The following is a 6882-nucleotide window of genomic DNA, read 5'->3' as shown; positions in this document are numbered from 1 at the left end:
CCTGTCAACGCAACAAGGCAGAACATTTATTCCCAACAGGCGTCCTTCAACCACTCGCCCTTCCAACACAGGTTTGGGCTGATCTTTCCATGGACTTCATTGATGACCTTCCCAAGGCATCAGGCAAATCCGTCCTCTTGGTGGTGGCTGACAGATTTTCAAAGTATGCTCACTTTATCCCTTTGGTTCATCCGTATACGGCTTCATGAGTTGCTCAAGTGTTTTTCAACATTATTGTTCATTTGCATGACATTATTGTTCGTTTTTCAACCAACCACTTTTGGTGAGAGCTCTTCCAATTATACGGTACCAAGCAGAACTTTTCCTCTTCTTGTCACCTGCAATTTGATGGGTAGACTAAGGTTGTTAACCGCATGGTGGGAATGTACTTATGGTGCTTCATGGGCGACCGCCCTCATTGGTGGCTTGAATGGCTCCCTTGGGCCGAATATTGTTACAATACGTCCTTCCATACCGCCTTGCAAGCCACGACATTCAAGGTCCTCTACGGTAGGGATCCTCCCAGGTTGCTGTCCTATATGGCCGGTTCGACCAAAGGTTACACCCTTGACCTGGCACTGCTGGACCGTGATTAGGTAATTCAAGCAGCCACCCAACATCTCCAGAATGCTAAGGCAAGGATGACAGCATACTGTGACAAGGGCCACCTCGATGTGACGTACAACCCTAGTGATTATGTGTGGCTTCGCCTCCAACCCTACCGTCAATAGTCTCTAGCTGCCCCCCACTACAACCTATCAACCAAATTCTTTGGGCCCTTTTCGGTTCTACAGTGCATTGGCCAATTGGCGTACCAGCTGCAGCTTCCACCAGACACTCAATTGCACAACGTCTATCATGTGTCCCTCCAAAAACCCTTCAGGGGTCCAACACCACCTCCGCCTCCGTTCTTACCGCCAATAAAGGAGGGCGTGTTATTTTCTCTCCAACCACAGCATTGCCAGCCCGCCAACTTCATAACAAGTGGGAGGTTCTCATCCAGTGGACTGACACAGATACAATGGCGACAACATGGGAAGATGTAGAGACAATTCCCTTGGCCTATTCTACCTTCGAGCTTGAAGACAAACTCTTTCTCCAGGGTGGGAGTGATGTTATGAACTCAATAGCGAGTCATGTCACTCAACGGCACCATGGCTGAGTCACTAAGTACTAAGTTCCTTAGTTTTATATTACTGTATTTTATATCAGTTTAGGAGTAAATATGCCATAGGGGCATTCTTGTAAATTTCCCCCTAAACTTTTGTTGGCGTCAAGCTTATGTAGGAGGGAAGATGGAATATGAAGAGGCAAGTACTATTTTGGCCCAAAAACAGGATCCCGAGTTCTCCTTGACGAGCTCAGGGTTGGAGTTCCCCATTGACGAGTTATAGGGTTGGAGTTCCCCTCATTGAGCTCTTGTTATCCCCGTTTATCTGTTCTTCTCCCCTTCCCTTTTCTGTTTTACTGATCTCACGCATAGAACATCAAAACTGAACACATACACTAGTTTCAAGTGCTATTGTTCAGTTTTTTGTCAAGCATAGAAGAGGGTTACAATCCCGTTCTAGCAAGCACAACAATGTGTTGTTGTTCTGTTTAATCCAGCATACCAGTGGGTTGCTGCCCAGTTCCCACCGAGATCAGCAGGGTGCTGCAATTCAGATCTAGCCGAACCCAGCGGTCTACAACTATTCTATTCACCGAGCATGCCAGTGGGGTGTTACCCAGTTCCACCCGAGAACAGCAGTGTGGTACTGTTCAGATCTAGTCGAACACCACAGGGTTTTGTTGTTCAGCTCTAGTCGAGAACAGAAGGGCAGAACTTACCCTCTCAGCTCTGAATCTATCCATCCTACATCGTGTTACACAATCTATGACAAGGGACCCTAGTCGGAAACTAGCAACATATCACCAGAAATTACCCGCTTATGAGCGCAAGTCGATTGGGTTGGCCTAGGCGGTTCAACACTAGCAGCATATCACCAGAAATTACCCGCTTATGAGCGTGAGTCGATTGGGTTGGCCTAGGCGGTTCAACACTAGCACCATATCACCAGAAATTACCTGCTTATGAGCGTGAGTCGATTGGGTTGGCCTAGGCGGTTCAACACTAGCGGTCCTACTTGTGGGGACACACTTTCCTCACCCATACTGACCATTACAGGCTCAAATTTCTGCTAGCACAATGCATCTCAATGTCTCCATAGCAACACTGTATCAACAAATTATTGGGGTTTGACTTCACAGTGGAACACAAGTCGGGAAAATTGAACAAGGTAGTTGATGCTCTATCCCGACGTATGGAGGAACCGCATCAAGTCTATGCGATTAGCCAGCCAAAGTCTCTCTTGCTCGATTACATTAAAGTGGACCAACGGACTAACCCAGCACTCCGGGAGCTATCTCAAAAGATCACTACAGGAACCATGGTCTCCAGGTGGGCTATCCGTGACAACACCATTATGTATGGCAATTGCATCTATTTACCACACTCTTCTCCCTTGGTTGTAGTGATTTTATCCTCCTACCATGATATCACTCATGAGGGCGTTCAAAAGGTGTTGCATTGGATCAGGGCCAATATTTACTGGCAAGGCATGAAGTCCACAATTGTTGAGTACGTCACCTCATGTCATACCTATCAAAGCAACATGGCTGAACATTTATCCCTAGCGAGCGTCCTTCAGCCACTCGCCCTTCCCACACAGGTTTGGGTTGATCTTTTCATGGACTTCATTGATGGCCTTTGGGTTGATCTTTCCATGGACTTCATTGATGGCCTTTGGGTTGATCTTTCCATGGACTTCATTGATGGCCTTTGGGTTGATCTTTCCATGGACTTCATTGATGGCCTTCTCAAGGCTTCGGGCAAATCCGTCCTCTTGGTGGTGGTTGACAGATTTTAAAAATATGCTTCCTTTATCCTTTTGGCTCATCCGTATACAGCTTCTCAAGTCACTCAAGTGTTTTTCAACATTATTGTTTATTTGCATGGCATTCCGGAGTCCATAGTGAGCGATCGTGATGGGTCTTCACCAACCACTTTTGGAGAGAGGTCTTCTGATTATGCAATACCAAACTGAACTTTTCCTCTTCTTATAACCCACAATCCGATGGGCAGACTGAGGTTGTTAACCACACATTAGAAATGTACTTATGGTGCTTCTAGGGAGACCGCCCTCAACAGTGGCTTGAATGGCTCCCTTGGGCCGAATATTGTTACATTACGTCCTTCCATACCGCCTTGCAAGCCACACCATTCAAGGTCCTCTACGGTAGGGATCCGCACAAGACGTTGTTCTATATGGCCGGTTCCACTACAATTGATACCCTTGACCAGGTATTGCTGGACCATGATCACGTAATGCAAGCAGCCACCCAACGTCTCCAGAACGCTCAGGCCAGGATGAAAGCATACTATGACAAGGGCCACCGAGATGTGACGTACAACCCCGGTGATTATGTGTGGCTTCGCCTCCAACCCTACCATCAACAGTCTCTGCTAGCCCCCGCCACAAGCTCTTTACCAAATTCTTTGGGCACTTTTCGGGTCTCCAGCGCATTGGCCAAGTGGCGTACCAGCTGCAGCTTCCACCAGATAGTCAATTGGACAATGTCTTTCATGTGTCCCTCCACAAACCCTTTAGGGGTCCAACACCACCTCCGCCTCCATTCTTACCGTCAGTAAAGGAGGGGCGTGTTATTTTCTCTCCAACCACAACATGGCAAGCCCGCCAACTTCATAACAAGTGGGAGGTTCTCATCAAGTGGGCTAACACAGATGCAACGGCGACAACATGGGAAGATGTAGAGATAATTCGCCTGGCCTATCCTACCTTCGAGCTTGAAGACAAACTCTTTCTCCAGGGATGGAGGGATGTTTTGAACTCGATAGCAAGCCATATCACTCAGCAGCACCATGACTGAGTCACTAAGTACTAACTTCCTTATTTTTATATTACTGCATTTTATATCGTAAATATGCCACAGGGTCATTCTTGTAAATTTCCCCCTAAAATCAGGTTGGCGTCAAGCTTATGTAGGAGGGAAGATGGAATATGAAGAGGATCCCAACTTCTCCTTGACGAGCTCAGGGTTGGAGTTTTCCATTGATGAGTTCTAGGGTTGGATTTCCCCTCATTAAGCTCTTGTTATCCCCATGTATCTCTTCTTCTCCCCTACCCTTTTCTGTTTTACTGAGCTCATGCACAGAATAGAAAAAATGAACATGTACACTGGTTTCAGGTGCTGTTGTTCAGTTTTCGGTCGAGCATAGCAGGGGGTTACAGTCCCGTTCCAGTGACCATAGCAGTGTGTTGTTGTTCTGCTTAACCCAACATACCAATGGGTTGCCTCCCAGATTCTGCCGAGAATAGCAGGTGCTGCTATTCAGATCTAGCCAAGCCCAGCAGTCTACTGCTGTTCTATTCACCGAGCACGTCAGTGGGGTGTTACCCAGTTCCAGCCGAGAATAGTAGTGTGCTGCTGTTCAGATCTAGTTGAGCACCACAGGGAGCTATTGTTCAGCTCTAGTCAAGAACAGAAGGGAAGAACTTACTCTCTCAGCTCTGGATCTATCCTTCCCATGCCGTGTTACACGATCTATTACAAGGGACCCTAACAAAGACTCTCATGTAGATCTTGTAACTAGAGCAGCTTCTTGCACAGGTATGAACACAGATCTACACAATTATAGCAGTGAAACTCTTGAATTCGCATCAACGGGAGAGATGTTCTCCTACGTGAAGACGATCGAACAAAAATTATTTAACGAGATCCTCCACCAAAGCGGCCGCCATGTTGCGCAACCACTGAGAATGCCTCTCCTCTCTAGATGTTACCTTCACTGTCCCTATCAAGAAAAGCAAACTTGTGTATCATGAAGGTAGCTTGGACCGTTCGTCTTTCTTAAAGAAGATGGTAATTTAGTAACTTCAACTACTAAGTCTCAAAGTTCCTTACCATAACTCAATTTCCCAGTCCTCAGAGATTATTGGAACTCAATTTGAGATGATAAAGGAATTTTCCTAAGAACGTCTAGATTATAGGAGTATTATTTGAGGACCTATTAGTAGTCATTTTTCAATTGGTATACAGACTTGAGTATTCAAGCTGATGAACAATAACGGGGTTCCAGAATCTGGTTAGAGTGAGGTTGCACACAACTGGTTACATGAAGTAGTTTTCCTCCCCATCGGGAAACTACAGAGAGTGCACTTGATACTTGGGTAGCATTAGAGGAAAACAAGTCTCACTAGGATGACGATAACAGCCATAATGCTTCAGACAAGTCTAAAGTAAAATATATCTGCTAAACTAAGCAGCCATCAGATCCAAACAAGAAAAGCTATAGTGGCACCAATGCCAAGAAACATACAATGAAGGTTGTTCTTGGTGATGATCTAGGTTATGGACTTGCCCTCTCAGAGTACATCATATTGGAAGCATGCTTGTTCCAAACATGTTAATTGCTAATGAGGGTTGTAAGATTTAAGATTATACAATTTAGGTTTTGGCTCAAGCAGTTTCAAGGTTTGAAGATTGGCTTGTGCATGTTATGTCTGGTGAAAAAGTACCAGAAGGAGATATTCTGATGTAGAAGAGTGGGTAAGAAAGGAAAAAAAGTTTACCTGCTTCCGAAGGAACCTCTAACCAGGTTATTTGATTATGCTTGTGCGATATTTTTATAAAACATTTGCAATTGTGACTTCCAAGTCTACGACAAAAACAAAAACAAAAAAAAATTTTGTTTTGTTTCTTGGCTTTTTAAAACAATTTAAGTAGTAAGGTCCTAAATGGACTCTGAATCAGTTGGAAAATATTGAATAATATTTTACTTGATTCAGAGAATTTATTATCTTTGTCTCAGTTACAGATGATGGTGTTGTGTACTCAATAGCACACCGAGTCACACAACGAAGGAGACAACAACGACTCACTCAATAGGATTTATGCCTTATATTGTTTTAAGTAGGAGTTATTTCTAATTACTTTATATGTAAGGGCATTATTGGAAATTATTGTAACCCTAACCCTAAAACTCCATGAGTGACCTATTTAAGGGAAAGGTATGAATGAAATATGGAAGCTTTGAGATTTTTGAATAACCTAGTCTAAACAAGTTGAGATCACCTCTTGATCTCGAGTTTAGGGTTTACTCCAAAAATCCAACCTATCCTTCACCCTCCATTGCCATCCATCTTCACCCAAATTCGTCCATCATCATCCATACTAAGAAGAGGAGCTTCCTGCCCCTTTTCCGAGCCCAAAGAGAGGGTCTTCCCTCATCACTAGCATCAACAACAAGAAGAGTTCAATTCCCTCTTGACGAGTAGCAAAAGAGGAAGAATTCTGGTTCTTTCACGTGAAGGGTTAGAACAACTCTTCTTGCTGGGAATTCATCACGGAAACAGAGCAAGGGCCATCAACGTGAGCCAAGGCTGCCCCCCCCCCCCCCCCCAAGCTAGGTCTTCAAGTCCTAGAACGAGTTGCATCAAATCAGGGTTGAAACCCTGATTAACGTGAGCAAGAACAGGTATTCCTCCATTCTTTCTCCACCTGAATTACTTCCATTCTAGTTATAACTTTAGCACTAGAATGAGATCATAAAAAGGGAAACTGATCACTGGTGGAAGAGTACCCAAAGAAGGGATCTTTAACCCTCCTTACCGAGTCCAGCAACTTAGTACCAATGCTGGACTCACAACTCCCACTCGATCCATGACCCGGGATTGTAACAAATGGTTTCTCTTACTAGAAATGGAAACAATGGAGACAATATATGTTAAGTGGCTCTGATCGTTTTCTAAATCATAGTCTGTTTGCAGGTTTAAGATGAATTATGTCCCATTTTATTAAATCAGTTCAAGTCAAGAGAGA

The sequence above is a fragment of the Aristolochia californica genome, unplaced genomic scaffold (assembly GCF_029961685.1).
Source record: "Aristolochia californica isolate CCGP_79_NKW_82.1479 unplaced genomic scaffold, dmAriCali1.0.hap1 SCAF_2, whole genome shotgun sequence".
Taxonomy (NCBI): Eukaryota; Viridiplantae; Streptophyta; class Magnoliopsida; order Piperales; family Aristolochiaceae; genus Aristolochia; species Aristolochia californica.
The sequence above is the reverse complement of the archived record's forward strand: the minus strand, read 5'-3'. Positions refer to the sequence as shown.